The sequence below is a fragment of the Macrotis lagotis genome, chromosome 7 (assembly GCF_037893015.1).
Source record: "Macrotis lagotis isolate mMagLag1 chromosome 7, bilby.v1.9.chrom.fasta, whole genome shotgun sequence".
NCBI lineage: Eukaryota > Metazoa > Chordata > Mammalia > Peramelemorphia > Peramelidae > Macrotis > Macrotis lagotis.
In genome coordinates this window covers 192,696,037-192,713,685 of record NC_133664.1, presented here as the reverse complement: position 1 = coordinate 192,713,685, position 17,649 = coordinate 192,696,037, and the positions used below count along the sequence as shown (strand labels likewise).

Here is a 17,649-nt window from a genome sequence, read left to right as displayed (position 1 = left end):
CTTCAGCATTACATAACTGACATATTCATCTTGTAATTCACTGAAACCCCAAGATTAATGGCTACCTAGTCAATCCTTCTTCATCTTGTATTGTGAAGTTTTTAATTCAATTGTATGTTATTTTTTTGTCTATTAAATTTTGTTTTGTGGGATTCGGTCACATTTTCTACCCTTTCTAATCAGTCAAACTTTTTTTGAGTACTGACTGACATACAAGACATTCACTCTCCTTATTACTTCAATGTCATATGCAAAATGCATTCTTTAACTTTGTCCAACTCACAGATAAAAATGTTAAATAGATACAGGACCGAACACAGATCATTGGAACATTTGATTCAAAGCCCATGTTAACTTACATCAAACCATTATACATCTAATACTACAGATCTAATCCACTATCTCCATCATGATCACAAGAATCACATGATTGGCTTTTCCAAATTCTTGATTAAAATTTGGATAAATTATCTATAGTACTCCCCAAACTACCACTGTAGTTACCCTATTCAAAGAAGGGAATAAACTTAGTCTGGCATGACTAAGTCTTGATGAGGTCATGTTGATTCTTAGGATCATCACTTTTCTTTCACAAAAAAATTGCATTCAAACTACAGTTTGCTGATTTTATACTCTCCATTTTAAAAAGAAATGGGATATTTAACTTTCTTCAGTTGTATGGCATGTCTTCAGTTCTCTATGATTCTTCAACAGTCATTAGCAGTGGTTCAATAATCTTGTTCTTTCAAAATACGGAAATGTGGTTCATCTGAGTCTGATAATTTAAGTTCATCAAAGAAAGCTAGGTGTACTTTAAATATATTTATATTATTATCCTTATTTCCTTATTGTCCTTTTTTGCATTTAATTGGTTTTTAAATTTAACTTCCTAGGATTTTATGGGTTTTTTTTTTAGTTGTATGCCTTTAAGAACAAAGAGTATCTCTTGATTTATTAAAAATATTGTCTGGGGCAGAGCCAAGATGGTGGGGGCGGAGCCAAGATAGTGACAAGAGAGGATCCTCTCTTAGGCACTCTCTCATAAAACTTCTAAACTAAGGACTCTAACTAAATTTTCGAGAGACAGAACCCACAGAGGGACCCAGTGAGGCAGTTCTCCTATTCAAGGTAACCTGGAAAAGAGCAGAAAGGCTCTGCTCCCTGGGGTTGGAGGGGCCACCAGAGGGCTGGCCTGCCAGAGCAAAAGAACTTCAGCCTCTCAGAGGCAGCCCCAGGGCTCTGGGAGCCACAGCTCACAGCAGCGGAGAAGATTCCTGACCTATGCCCGGGGGAGTACCGGGCACAAATTGGGGGAATGGGGGAAGGACTTCTGCCAGAGCAAGCACATGAAGCCCAGCCCTCAGGTCACACGAGCAGCATGACCAAAGCAGTCCATCCAGATCCAGGAAACAGAAGCCGACAGAGCCAGTAAGCAGGAGCCCCCAAGGCATGAGCTAAGCCAAGGGAGGGGAGTGAAGAGAAAGACTGCCGAGCTCTGTCCTCTGTCCCTGGAACAGGACTCTGGGGTTCTGACCACATTCAGATCATGATTGCAGTCTAGGCCCCCCATAGAATAGCAGGGCCCCACCCACCTCAGCCCTGTGGCACAGGGGGGCACTTATGGTCATTCACAGACCAGGAGGGAGGACAAAGCCTCACACACACACTGAGATCCTTGTGGGAGTGTCCCAAAAGCTCAGGAAGCTCCCCAAAACCAGGCTCAGGCTAGGAAAATGAGTAAGCAGAGAAAAAACAGGAACACCATTGAGAAATATTTTGCCTGTGAGCCCAAGAAGGATCAAAACACTCAGTCTGAAGATGAAGAAGCACAAGCTCCTGCATCTAAAGACTCCAAGAAAAACATAAATTGGGCTCAGGCTATGAGGGAGCTCAAAAAAGACTTTGAAAATCAGATGAGAGGAGATAGGAGAAAAACTGTGAAAACAAATGAGAGAGATGCAGGGAAAACACGAAAATAAAGTCAGCAGCTTAGTCAAGGAAATCCAAAAAAATGATGAAGAAAATAACATGCTAAAAACCAGCTTACATCAAATGGACAAAACAGTTCAAAGAGTTATTGAGGAGAAGAATGCTTTAAAAAGTAGAATTGGCCAGATGGAAAAAGAGTTGAGAAAGCTCTCTGAGGAAAACAAATCCTTCAGACAAAGAATAGAACTCAGGGAGATTTCTGAATTTATGAGAAATCAGGACTCAATACTTCAAAACCAAAAGAATGAAAAATTAGAAGAAAATGTGAAACATCTCATTGAAAAAAACAACTGATATGGAAAACAGATTTAGGAAAGATAATTTAAAAATTATTGGAATACCTGAAAGTCATGATCAGGGAAAGAGCCTTGGCATCATTTTCAAAGAATTACTATAGGAAAATTATCCTGATATCCTAGAAGCAGAGGGCAAAATAGAAATGGAGAGAATCCACCAATCTCCCCGAGAAAGAGATCCAAAAAAAAAAAAAACCAACCCCCATGAATATTATAGCCAAGTTCCAGAACTCCCAAGTCAAAGAGAAAATATTACAAGCAGCCAGAAGGACACAATTCAAACATTGTGGAGCTGCAGTCAGGATCACACAGGACTTAGCAGCAACTACATTAAAAGCTTGTAGGGCTTGGAATATAATATATCAGAAGGCAAAAGAGCTTGGAATGCAACCAAGAATCAATTACCCAGCAAAACTGAACATCCTCTTCCAGGGAAAAAGATAGACTTTCAATGAACCAGGGGAATTTCAAATGTTCCTGTTGGAATGGCCAGAGCTGAACAGAAGGTTTGATCTTCAAATACAGGACTCAGATGAAGCATAGAGATTGGAGGAGAGGGGGGAAATATGAGGGACTTAATGAGGATGAACTGCATGTATAGAAAAATGATACTGATAATACTCATATGAACCTTCTCAATTAACAGAGCAGGTAGAAGGAGTTTTTATAGATGAAGCAAAGGAGAAAGCTGAATTTGAAGATAAAATATGGTGTAAAATGGAGTCAATAGAAAAAAAAGGAAATATAATGGGAGAAAGAAAAAGGAGAGGGGAATAGGCCAATATATTTCATATAACAAGATTTTTCTTTATTACAATGAGCTATTGCAATGATATGGAAGGAGGAAGGCAAGGGGGAATGAGGGAATATTCACTCTCATCAGAGGTGGCTAAGAGAGGAAACAGCACATATACTCAATGGGGTATAGACATCTGCCGTAAGAAGCGGGGGACAGGGGAAAGGGGTGGGGATGTGAATGATGGAGGAGAGGATGGACCATGAGGGGAGAGTGGTCAGATATAACACATTTTCTTTTTTACTTCTTGCAAGGGGCTGGGATTGGATGGCCTGTCTGGGACCATAGGACCAGGTGGATGCTGGGCCTAAGGGATAGTATGGGGGCTCCAGGCCTCTTGGCCCCGGGGCCAGGGATCTATCTGCTGTGCCACTCAACTACCCTACAGCAGAGTCACAGTGAAAGGAGAGAGAAAATATAGTACATGGTAGTGCAGAAATACGAAAGGAGGGAGTTGCAATCAGCAATGGCAACGATGGAAAAATATGGAAGTAACTTTTGTGATGGATTTATCATAAAGAATGTGATCCACCCGTGATGGAGTTGGTGGTGTTGGAACACAGACTGAAGCACATTTATTATCATCATCATCATCATTATTATTATTATTATTATTATTATTATTATTATTATTATCATTATCATTATCATTATTATTATCATTATTATTTGGAGGGGTTGCAGGGAAAATGGGGCTGGGTGGCCTGCCTGGGGCTGCATAGCAGAGTGATCGTTGGGTGTCTGAGGCCAGATTTGGACCCGGGTGCTCCTGGCACAAGGGCCAGTGCTCTGTCCACCACCTGCCCCCCCACCATTATTGCTATTTTATTTTATTTTGGGTCTTTTTTCTTTTTTTTTTTTCTGGTTTTTGCAGAGCAGTGGGGTTGGGGTGGCTTGCATGTCACACAGCTGGGTGATTGTTGGGTGTGTGGGGCCGGATTGGTCTCAGATACTCCTGGCTCCAGGGCTGGTGCTCCGTCCACTGAGCCACCTGGCCATACCTACAATTATTATTATTATTATTATTTTAATTGTAATTGTAATTTTTTCTCTCTTTATTTTCACTCAAGCGAGTCTATATTTTTTGGGGGAGGGGTATTTTGTTTACTCTTAAACAAGAATATTTCATTAGTGTATAAAAATTGTACAAAATGAGAATAAATAAATACTAAACTTTAAAAAATATTGTCTCCCCCATTCATTAAAGTCATTATACTGTTGACTCAAGGCATTCTTCTCTCCCACTTTCTTTGGAATTGATTGATTCTATGACTCATCTTTCAATGTTGAAAAAGGATTATAATTTGTAGAAGGAAGTCCCTTTGATTACTACAAGACAATAGTTTTGTGCCTACTCTTTGGTAGTGTTGACCTAAAAGTCAACATATTTTAACATATTTTGACAACAAATGATACACCAAGTTGTCTTGGGGAGAGGCATGCTAGACAGCACCAGAAAACTATCTTAATTTAGACATCTCTCTTGGCTAGAAATTGCTTAGGTATAGAATAATGCTAAAGCAAATGAAATTATTTATGGCAAACATATCTAAAATGTAGTATGCATAGCATTAATATTTTTTTTCTTTGACAAGGGAACCTACTATCAAAGTAAGATTTCCCACTTCCTGTTCGAAACTATTTATTCTCCTTTTTATTTCTTTCCTTTCCAAATTCATTTATACCAACTGTGTGACTTTAAACAAGTCACATAAGCTCTATTTGCCTCAGTTTTGCCAATTGTAAAGTCAAGAATAATAATAGTATCTAAGTCACAGAGTTGCTGTGAGAATAAAAAGAAATTATATACATATATATGTAAAGAAATTAGCAGAGTGCCTAGTTCATGCTATTTTTTCCTCTTCCATTATGAACTCTTACTCCCATAATCTTTCATTGTACTTTTTATCTTCTGCTGTTTACTCATAGCTTTCATCTTAGAAAAGAATTTGGTATTTGGGTGGGGTTGAGCAAACCTTATTTTATCCTATCCTTTCTAGCACAATGGCTAACACATAATAGATACTAATAAATGTGTGTTGACTATTCAGTAGTATGAAACTGCTACCAGTGCTGATCTGGATGGCAAAGGTCCTGTCCTCTATCTTGGGCTCTGCCTTCTATCTCAATTTCCTATAAGTCAACTGTGCCTCCAGACCACAAATGGTTTCTTTTTCCTTGTGTCTAGATAATACTGGAGAAGACAATGTCTCTAGACAATATTTTCCTGTGCTATGGCTCCAACAGACTCTAGAAAGATGTTGGAGATGACATTGATCTTAGGTTTCCTGGCATTCTTTTTCCCATTCCCATGGTAGGATAGAGTGGTTTACTACTGAATTCTTTCAGTTTTTTTTATCATAGTCTTTGGTCTATTTTCAGATATTTGTTGGAAATTCTAAAAGAGAAGTAGAATTCTTTGGCCTTACAGATCGTCATCTTAACCATAAGTTGGCATAGCCATTTTCATCCTTCCAATTCCAATCCAAAAATTATTTTTTCCAGTAGGAAAAAAAAAACGAAAAACAAAGTAAGCAATTTCAACTTCAAAGGGTCATAGATTTAGAGCTAGTGTGACATTAAAAGTCATCTATCCAATCTCCTTGTTTTACAGGTGAGGTCCAGAAAGTTTAAGCCACTTGCTTAAGGTCCCACAGGTATTAAACAGTAAAGCTAGAATTTGAACTCTAATTCCAAATTCAGTACTCTTTCCACTTCACCATGTTGTTGCTTCTTTTTTAATCTTAATTTTTAGCTATAAAATTATATCTAAAACATTCAGATGTTTTCTTATTGTTTGTCTTTTGTTCTGGAAGAAGACCACGACCTCAGGAAGGTGATGCCACAACTTGCAAGTGAATGCAATTTAAGTGAGGGAAGCTTATGCAAAGTCACTAGCCTCACTTTCTTTTCTGGAGCCATCTAGGTCTAGTGGCAAGATATAGATAAGGATGACTGGAGATGACCCGTGATGCAATGAGAGACCTTGGACTTTTTAAGCTAAGGGCTTTTCAGGTCTCAGTTTGACTTAGGTGACATCCTTTCAATGATTAAGGCTAAGTAAAAAAATAAAGCAAAGAATGACCTTTTACCTAATCTATTGACATTGACCTGGTTGTTCATTGAACAACCCACTCCATCTCTTGACTTCTTGACTCCAACATTTTCACTGACCATCTCCCATGCCTTGCATGTTCTCCCTCCTCATCTCTGCCTCTGTCTCTTGACTTCTCTGATTTCTTCAAATCTCAAGTAAACATTATCTACAGGAAGCTTTTTTTTTATCTAGCCTAAATCCATTGCCCTCCTTCTGTTGATTATTTGAACAGGCACTGTCTTTAACCTTCCCTTGCATAGTACAAAGTAGACACCTACTAAACTAACTGACTGAGCAACTATAAGACAAAGGACTAAAGAAATTACATACCTTCACTGACTCTAATTTTATCATATTTCCCAATGACAATCACCTACATTTAGCACATAAGCATGTTTGAAGAAGGTACAGATTCAGAGAGCATTACTTACTGGTACAAAAAGTATTATTCAAAGACTGAATTGGACACCAACAATTTAGCTATGTTGCTAATGGAGGCTCTAGAGCCTTTCTTTCAAAAATATATATTGATTTCTACTGAACATGAAGTCTAATCTCTATAAAAAAAAAAACAAATTCTTGACTAATCTTGCAACAACAAGGCAATTTCATTTTTGGCTGAATTTTCAAAGAAATGAAATGTGAACTACTGCAAAGTAATGAAAGAAAAGATTCAGAATAAACCTTTTAACAGTGGAGATTGATTCCTTATGAAATCCTTCATAAAATGGGTGAAAACTTTTTGGTCTGTACAAAATATTAATGGTTGAAATGATAGGTACTCTTTACCTATGTGTACATAGGTACAAAGAAAATATTACAAAATGCAGCTCATTCTTGATATGAGGTTGCACAAAACCAAGTTGAATTACAACCTAAGTTTAAGCAACAAGACTCAATAGTTTATAATTTGAACCATCTAGGATTTCACTGAGACAACTAAGTAGTACTGTTACTAGAATGCTGGGTCAGGTAGGTCTGAGTCAAATACAGTCAAATACTTCCTAGGTGACCTTGGCCAAGTCATATAACCTCCATCTGCCTCATTTTTCTCATCAATAAAATGGAAATTATAATAGTATCTATTTCCCAGGGTTATTGTGAAGATAAAATTGAGATAATACTTGTAAAGTATTCAGCAAACTTTAAGGTGAATGCTATTTTCATCATTATTATTATTTATTATCTCTTTCAGTGTAGGAGCATGTTATTTTGAAAAATACATGTTTTCTGCCCATTTTATTTGCCATTTAGTTGTTTTTAGGTTCATTCATAGGGTAGTTAGGAAGAAACTAACATAAACTGAAGCTCTAATTGATTCCTTGTGAAATTTGTATTTTGGTTCAAGTTTGGAACAAAATATTCAGGGGACAGAAGGAAAAACTTTCTAGCACTGAAAGAGTTTATTACTATTATTTTTATTATTATTATTATTATTATTATTATTATTATTATTGGTATTTATTCTACTAAGAAAGTTTTTAATTCTCACAATTCATATTATTCCAATATTTTTGAAAATTCTCTGTAGCATAATTACCCAACATGCTATGGGTCTTTTGCTTGTTCTTTATGTACTTCAGGTGTAGCAAGATTCCAATTAGGATATCCATCCATTATGTTTCATGCTCACGTCATAACTAACACATTTCCTTTTCCATTTACACATATCCCTTAGTTCAGAGGTAGAATAGCACAAACAAGTCCTTTTTTGTCTGTACCCAGGATGTTCAAATAGCAAGAATGGCTAAAAAGGGAACAAAAAGATAGGAAAATAAAGGTAGAACTGGGCACTAGAGATTGTTTCCACCTGATCCAGGTCTAAAGTGAACAGAAAGTAATTTAGTAGAGCAATGTGGGTTAACAGCCCTGGTACACTGCCACATAATTATTTTCAGCGAGAGCTATCCAAGGAGAATGCCTGGAACAGGAACCTGGTAGAACTGAAAACCTCAGTGCCCTGGCATAGTTAGGGTGATCTGAGGCAAATAGATTTCCCCACTTTTGTCTCTATTTGTAGTTGGATGTAGAGTCTCTGGGAAGAAGGAAATCCTATTCAATATGTGTGCTTCAGGCTATCTGTTTGAGCCTGAGAGGATAGATAAAGCTCTTGGCATCAAAGCAGTTGGGCAATGATTATTGTTGTCCCTGATTCAGCCTAAACCTCCATAGCAGACTGTGCCAGCTGAGTTAGCTCCCCCATTCCCAAGAAGAATACTCTGCCAACTATGCAGGGACATAGTACTAGATAAGTAAATTCAGAGCCAACAAGAAATATTTCAGAAGAGGAAAAGTAGGTTACTGGGAAATACAGCATCAAGATATTAGATATAATTTTTGAAACTTACAAATTTGAACTGACTTTGAGAAATTGCTTTCCTATCACTCTGTACCTAAGATATTTAAGCAAAGAGAAGATGAACTTATTCATGGAATGAAATGTAAATCACATATACATACATATATATATATATATATATATATATATGTATGTATACATATATCTTTTCCTTTCTATTTGCTACAATGCAGAAGGATATTCCTTGACCATAAGGGAGTATATTTAGGATTTAGATATAATGTATTAAATTCCCCAAGTCACATGTGAAGCTTAGCCTGGTAACTTTTGAAAAGACCATACCATCTCTCCTAATGTGTTATATATTTTATTTGCCTGGTTTGCATACAGAAGTGAACATCAGAAGCAGGATGATGAAAGGGGTATCAGTGAGATTCTAAGATTTCTCTCTAAATGAATAAAGGGGGAAAAAGAATATGACTGTCAAATTGGAATCAAACTTGCCTATTCTCTCCAACTATGTATATAGGCTAAGACAGGCACCTCCCCTTTGGGCCTAAGCAAGGTTTGACAGCAAAGGCTTCAAAGTAAGTTGAGAGGGTATTGATGCAGCAAAAGAAACTGAAGGGAATTTGACTAAATGAAGGGGGTTTGGCTTGGTAGATTAAAGTTTGTTGTCAGGTAAACGAGATTTAGCATTAATTCTCATTCATCCTTTCATTTTACTATGCTTTATTAACTTGATGAATTTTTAAATTATGCTTATAAAACTTGAATAATTAGTGTAACAGACTATGAAGGAAAGGAAGCAAGAGACCAAGTAGGTGGGAATAGAAGCGAGGTTGCTTGACAAATATATTGGGAGATGGAAGAGCCTAGGAGACTTCATATAAAGAGACTGAGTAAATGACAGTTAAGACACCTAGGTTCTGCTGATGGCTTATGAGGACTAAGCAGTTGGTTATATAGTCCCACAGTATCAACTAATTTCATGTTTTCATGTTAAACAATCACAACTTCCATCATATTTAGGGACTGGGGTGAGAGAAAAGAGATGATTATAGGTGTGTCTCAATTCTCAGCTTTTGTTACAGAAGTATACAGTCAAATATCTGGCAAATTCAAATAGCATTTAAAAAATTCAATTAGCATGAACCCCAAAATGAACTTTTTGTTACTATTCAATTACCTTACTATTCCACTTCATATCACTCAAGTTAGTACTTTAAATTAGTCAAATTCTATGACTATTTACTCGACCGTAAGTATAAACTTTGATTATATAATTTTATCTCATAAGAGCTTCCTTGTGTTCCTGTAGTCAAAATCCTGCCTTTAGTTAGTTTCAAAAAAGTAGCCTTTTTGTTTGCTTTCTCTCACATTTATAAAGATTTTTTTAATATATGAGGATATTAGACCTCCTGACTGTAAAAAACAAAAAAGGATTTCAAAGTGGAAAAGATCATGAATCTCTGCTCTGCAAGGAAAGCTGGTCTCCATATGGTAGTGGAGGAAATGCAAAAATATCAGAACAGATAGGAAGAAATGAAATAGATACATCAAGTGCAAACCAGGTTCTAAAGCAAGATAAATTTTGTGGGATTTTAGAGGGGAAAAAAGTTTGTAAGTGTTTTTAATACTCTGAACACTTTAAAAAGGATATTACAATGACTTAAAGTAAAAAAAAAAATTAGAGCACAAGCTCCTAATCTCTTTGAAAAAAGGAAGTATTTTAAAACAGGCCAAAGTGTTACATTTGCAATTGCTTTATTCTTTTTTCAACCTCTACCAAAAATAAATAAATAAAGCACATATTCCCAGTGCTCAATAGCAGGAGACAGGAAATTGTTCAGGTAAAATATTTTTTTTTATTCTAGCTCTTCCTTCATGTGAAGTAAAGGGTTAGACTGGCAAATTCAAGGCAACTCACTGAAAAGTAATAATCACACAATGTGGGAGATGAAAAGGAGGGCATCTGCTTCATGTTGGATTTTTGCTTACTATTTCATGGTCTGCTTTTTGTGCTATATTGTGGATCTGCTCATCATAGAAGTAAAAAATTATGTTACTAGTGGTGTTTATAGGGCAAAATAGTAAGGACATAACCTGTGAATCGTGGGTAAAAAAAGAAACAAGACTACTCCAAGTCTCATGTATTACAATAATCCAAATCAACAAGCATTTATTATATGCCAATTACATATCTGGCACCCCAATGTAAATTAATATGGTTAGAAGAAGTCTTCCAAGCTCCTATTCAGACAAAACCTTGAAGCACAAGAGGTCATATTTTGAAGTGCCTTTGAAGCTGATGCTTGAAATTTTTTAAAATAAGAGTTTATTAATCAATATATAAATGAAACTCTGATCACCTTAAATGGTTTACAAATACTATGATATATAAACTTTTCATTGGGTATGAACATTATAAATACAAAGACTATTAGAAACTTTCAGTTATGTTTGCCCCAAAAGGGTAGCATGAAGTATAATTTCCATTTCTGAATCTGGGAATTTTACCTTGGTGTTTCTCACACTGAACTTCATCTATTTTTCAACCACTTTAGAGAATCACAGAGTCTTTGCATTCACAGGGACCATAAAGACCATTTAGTCCAACTCATATCTGTATAGGAATCCTGTCTACAACATTTCCAGTTGTGATCACCCAGCTTTTTTAAGAAGACTTCATTGATCTGGATCTTTTTTTTTTAACTGGGTTCACACAGCTAGATAATCACTAAGTGTTTGAGGTCAAATTTGAACTCAGATCTTCCTGTCCGAGCCACCTAGCTGCCCCTGGATTTCCCTTTCTTACCCAAGATCCTGCTCTTACTTCAATTAGCACTGATGTTTTGGATTGCTTCATTTTCAAGGTGGACCAGTTTGCCCTTAGGCAACCTAAGCCATCTCTCCCCACCACTTCTCAGGAGTTCACCATATTGATGCCAAATTTAATTTTGCACTTCCCATTGACAAAATCTAACTGAAGCTCAGATTGTCTGTGCTCAAGGGATCTTCAACCTCCCTAAAGGCTGGGAGATCATAGTTAACAGAAACCCACAACCTTCTAATACAGCACTTTCTTTAACTACTATGAAGTCTTCCCCTACCTCAAGGATTTGTACATTTCTATATTTCTAATTGTTTATAATTCTACCTTCTGTCCCATCTCTGTTACCTCAAATATAAGCATTATCCAGGCCTGAGATCAACTACATATGATCCTATTCACAATCAAAGGGAGGGTTCAGGATAGCACCCTTTTGTGGAATTCACTATCTTTATAGAATTTGACCCAGTCCATCTGTTTCTGGTCCTAAAAACTGATATGGCAAGACTCAGATTTTATGAACTCAGGAGTCTCTGCAAAGTCTACCAACTCAGTCATCACTCAGTAAGATCAATTGTTGTTGCTCAACCCAGCACCTCATCAGTAATAGATGAACAATTGATGGATGGCCATCTTGGTCTAAATCTGTGACCCAGGAGAACATATCTGAATGAACCTAAGTGGAGAGATATTGATTGCAAAACACTCAGTCTAAATATAACCCAGTTCAATACTATTCTCAGTAGTAATGGGTATTCAATGGCTGACATCACCTAATCCAGCTGGTTTGCAGGACCCAAGGAAGATCACATTTCTTCCCAGCACTACTTGGAGCATTGCCTGAAGCAGGAAACATTGCATCTGGTCAAAATACACTATCAGACTTTCCTATTCAAGAAGCTTCTCTGGCTCCTTATTGTCTCTAGGATAAATACAAATATCTTTTTTTGTATTTTGGGGGATTTTGCTATTTTTGGTATTTAAAACCCTTCCCCTCTCAGCAGTTCAACTAGCTCACCTAGGACAACTGTATTAGACTAGCTATGGGCAATGTTATCCCCATCCAGAGGAAGAAAAAAAAAACAAAAAAAAAGCCCTTCAGAATCCAACGAATATTTTATAAAAATTATCTCTTATATATCTCTTTCCCTTAATCCTAATTCCTCATACTGAAAATAACTGATCTGTAAACATGTTTATCAAAAATATGTTTGAACAATGTTAACCTGAATGTTCGTTGCTGAGGGAAGGAGGGTGAAGGGAGGGTGGAAGGAAATTTTGTAACTTAAAAATATACATGTGCATATGGATGAAAATAAATAATTTTTTAAAAATAAATAAAACCCTTCCCATTTGGCTCTAATCTACCTTTCTAGACAATCAAACATTACTTATCTTCACATGCTCTACATTCCAGCTAACCTGGCCTACTTGGATCCCAAATACAATAATCTATCTACAATCCTAACATCTTTGCTTAAGGTGCTTCTCAACTTATCTTGGGTACCACATCCTTTGGAAGGCTAACCTCATTTCCCGTCATAAGATTATGTACCTTACCTCAAAATTATTTTGTCTTTACTTTTTATACAATTTATATATATTTCTCTATTTATATAGTTTTTCCCAATATAAAGCATTTTGGGGGAACAAAGACTTTTATATTTTTATTCCTGGAGCCAAGCAAAGTGCCTGATTCCTAGTAGGCCTTCAATAAATGTTTATTTGATTGAATTATAGAGAGCTCTTTCCTGATTAGAAGGACTATCAGAATTTGTTTAGCACCAGCAATGCAAAGAAATTATGCCCACATAAGCTGTGCAATTGTGTGATTAAGCTTTCATTGAAAGTATTAATTCTTCCTGACTCAATGTACTCACAGGAAATGCAAGACAAAAAACAAGAACACTGAAAAAGCCTGTTTCTGAAAAAAGAGCAAGCAGAAAGCTCTCACTGAACTCTTCACTTTAATCCCTCCCTCCTGCCCCCACTGGCACTAATTTGTTAAGAAGAGCAGAGAGTTAGTGTTCTTTCAGGACAAAAAGTTCTAATGTCATCTAGGTGTGTTATTCACTGCCTTTGACATATTTGAAGCAGCTAGGTGACTCAGTGGATAGAGGATCAGACTTGTAAGTCAATAAGATCTGCATTCAATTCCTGCCTCAAACACTTACTGAACTATGTGACCCTGGGGAAGAAACTGTTTGCCTCAGTTTCCTCAACTATAAAATAGGGATAATAGCAACAGGGTTGTTGTGAGGATCCAAGCAAATGAAATATTTGTGGAGTATTTTGATCAATGTATTTGAATACATGAATCTTTATTAAGTGCTCACCCTGTGCAAAACACTGTGCTAAATACTAGGGATACAAAAAAGAAAACTAAAACAGCCATAAACAATAGATAGATAGATAGATAGATAGATAGATAGATAGATAGATAGATATGACTATAGTTCACTAAAACTTCAAATCATTTTTCCCCCAGAAGATTGCTATATAATCTTTCATTTTTTTTATGCCCAAATTCCATCTTGTTTAATTTAGCCCATTGTTCTAGCCTGTAAGTATCTTTTTACAGATCCTGACCTGGCTATTCAAGGTATTAACTAGCCTTCCTAATGTTATACTGAATGCAAATTTGATAAACAAGCCACCTATGCCTGTATTACAGCTATTGATTAAAAATACAACAGTATGTCATGAAAATCAAAAAGAAAATAATGCTCTTGAGACAACTAGGTAATGCAGTGGGATAGAGTACAGCCCTGGAGTCAGGAGGACCTGAGCTCAAATCCAACCTCAGATACTTAATAATTACCTAGTTGTGAAATTTTGGGCAAGTTACTTAACCCCATTGCCCTGAAAAACAGACAAACAAAAAGACTAATGCTTTCTTAATATACACTAATAGCTACAGGATTTTTAAAAGGAAGGGAATAGTAGAGGGTATGAAATTTAAAGAAGCATGCTGGTAGGCAAGAAAATATATATATGAGGTGACCAGTACAATAATAAGACAGGAAATTATGCCATAAGAAGATTGGTTGATTCTTGGAAGAGTGATTAAAGGAACCAAGAATATTTAGGATAGAGAAGAGAAATTTGCAGGAAACACAAAGTGCTATCATTTCATTTAAAAGTTAAAAAAATAAGTCAGAAAACAAAAAGATCTATAATAAATTTCATCTATATGGGTACATTTTAATGTATATGTAAATAGAAATGTAAACTTCTATACTTAGGATTCAAAAAATGAATTTCAAAAATGCTGGATAAGGAAAATGACTAATCAACATTTCATGTATGAAATGTATGACAGAGAGAGAGAGAGAGAGAGAGAGAGAGAGAGAGAGAGAGAGAGAATAAGGAAACTTAAAAACCCCAAAATGTGATATAGCAGCCAAAAATAAATAATATAATTTTTTTTTAGGTTTTTGCAAGGCAAATGGGGTTAAGAGGCTTGCCCAAGGCCACACAGCTAGGTAATTAAGTGTCTGAGACTGGACTTGAACCCAGGTACTCCTGACTTCAGGGCCAGTGCTTTAGCTACTACGCCACCTAGCCGCCCTAAATAATATAATATTAGGCTAAAGTCATAATGTGCATCAAAAATGTAGACGAAAGTCTCATTATATTCTGGCCTTATTAGGTCACTCCATGAACATTGCATTCAGTTCTGGACCCAAATTTTAGCAATGACATTGATAAATTGGAATAAGCTCAAAAGTGGGAGACCAGGATGATTGAGAAGATGAGGGATCATGCATCTGAGGATCAGTGGAAACAACTCGACATCACTAGCTTGGATAAGACAAAATTCAGGGAGAATGTGATAGCTGTCTTTAGGTCTTTGAGCATAATGATATAGCAGAAAGAGCATTGAACTTAGAGTCAATCAATCAATCAATATCCCTTTCTTAAGTATCCATTATGTGTCAAGTATTATGTTAAGTGCTGAAGTGGCCTAGTTTAGTTCTCACCCAGGAAATTTAGTAAATTATGTAATTATAGAATAGTCACCTTGATCTCATTAGGTTTTAGTCTCAACATCTTTAAATGGGGAATAATAATACATTTAATAAATTTTTAAAAATACAGAATGATCTTTCATCTAACCTAGACACACAAAAGATCTCGCATCTCTACAACAACTAGCTGCTTAAGGGCTAGTTCCTTAGGAAGATTACAAGCATTATTTACTCAGAGAGAGAAAAAGAAATAAACAGAAATCGAAAGACAGAGAGACATGAGACAGAGAGAGACTGCAGGGAGCAAGGAAGCATAGTAACAATATCCAAGACATCAATCAGGAGCAAAGAATTTTAACAACCCTGAGAGAATTCATGCCACCTGTGAAGAGTAGGCTTGGCAGCAAAACTATGGATAGAGAATAGCACCTGGAGGGAAGCTACCAATAAAAAAGCATGAGGCCTTTTCTGAAGTACCAAGATGAGGAATCCTTGCCTTAACTCCATTGTTGGAATACAGTTTAGAGGAGTCCTAAAAGTCATGGAGATCAAACAAATATATGGAAGAGAATACCATTGGGTTAGTAGAAAGGAGGGGGAACAAGAAAGGATTTGAATTTCCATAGACTCAGATGCAAGTCCTTCCTAGGTACTTTATTGAGCAAATAGTTGTTTAGAAGACTTATTAGCCTTAGTACTTCTAAAGGGAGTTTATAATTATCCTTGAAGGTGTGCCAGATATTGAAATTCCCATTATCCACCTGAATGGGAAAACAAGGCTAGAGAATCAAAGTGTCCTGGAGATCCATAATTTGAGAAGGGAACGTGTGGCATAGTATTATATTTCAGGAAGCCTTAATCTCCTAATATATCTGCTATCGCATACATATAAACAAGTACACACAAACACAAAAGAGAAAAATTTAATTTCCAACATACTGTAAAAGAGCTTTATGAAGACTATAAACCAGAGCTGTCCAACCTTACTTTTAAAAGGTTTTATTGAAACAAAATACAATATATTTTGATTTGCCATTTTAGTGAGAGCTTTGCAATAGCTCAGCTTCATTTACTAAAGTATTTAGTAAATGCACTTCTAGCATCACTTAAAATACACTTTTTTTGTCAATATCCAAATGTCCATTCACCCTAACTGGCACCCAATTATAGGCTCCTGATTTTTTTCTTTTCTGAATATTTCCCCCAATGAGACTAAATAGACATTACTGTACTTTTGCCATTATGGCCTAATAGTGGTTCATATAGCTCTATTAAAAACTTTGTACATGGCTGCTTGAAACATTTGGTGATCCTAAATGAGTTACAGTATCTATCATTATGCTAAATCTTTTTTGTTCATTTGTTTTTGCAAGAGCCTTAAGCATAAAGCATTTGTTTGAAATTGCTTTTTATTGTAGCATGAGCTAAAATACTGACTTGTAATGGATAGAAAATGTTGGTTATCCTAGTATACAAGGTTTTAGAAGAGTAAGAGTTTATAGAGGGCCAAGACCATGAAGGATAAGCTGTACCCAACCTTTAGGGTTAAGTTATTTGCCCAAGGTCACACAGCTAAGTAATTATTAAGTGTCTGAGCAGAATTTGAACTCAGGTCCTCCTGACTACAGGGCCGGTGCTCTATCCACTATGTCATCTAACTGCATCCCATTATACTAATTCTTAATAAGTAAGTTCCCCAAGGGCAAAGTCAAGATTGTGGCTGAGGGCAGGATTTCCCAGAAACTTTCCCCCCAAAATTTCCAAAAGCTATAGAATTATTTACTCTAATCATATTTTAGAGGAACCAAACCCACAGAAAGATTGAGTGAAACAATTTTCTAGTTAAGAGAACTTGGTAGATCCACAGGAAAGGTCTATTCCACCAGGACCAAGGGTTGGAAAAAACCCAGCACAACCAGAGCAACCAGCTCCAGCTTTCCAGAAACAGCCCAAGGGGTAGATAGGTCCCTGGCAGTGGGTGTGGTTTCCTGACCTTTTGTCCTGGGACAGCTTTGAGAGTCAGCGGAAGAACTCTGTCACACCAGAGCACGGAGGACAGGCCAGTACTGACCTCAGGGCAGCCCCACCTCGAGAACCTGGGAAGCTATCCAGGAGCTGCTTCCAGAGCCCTCAGTCCAGAGACAGAAACAGTGCAGGACTCTGCTGCTTTGCACATACTCAGATCCAGGTCACAATCTGGGGCCCCTATTACCATAGCAAGGATTCACCTCACAGCTCCAGGGCAGGGGGGAGTGCTTGTAGTAATCCACAGACCAGAGCACAGGGCAGGAGAGCAGTCAGAGACTCTCATAATACATTGAAGGAATTAAGGTCCCTTGAGGGAGAGGGAGGAATATCCCAAAAACTC

General features: G+C 36.8%; 1 long non-coding RNA gene across 1 annotated transcript in view; it reads right to left on the bottom strand.

Moving 5' to 3' along the window:
* The window catches only part of LOC141493937 (uncharacterized), a 148,226-nt gene extending 130,848 nt beyond the window's left edge, over nt 1–17,378 (bottom strand). Inside the window, exon 1 of the long non-coding RNA XR_012470361.1 lies at nt 17,275–17,378. This is a non-coding gene — a long non-coding RNA (uncharacterized LOC141493937). The remainder of the gene's footprint in view (nt 1–17,274) is intronic.
* Between the last annotated feature and the right edge of the window lie 271 nt (nt 17,379–17,649).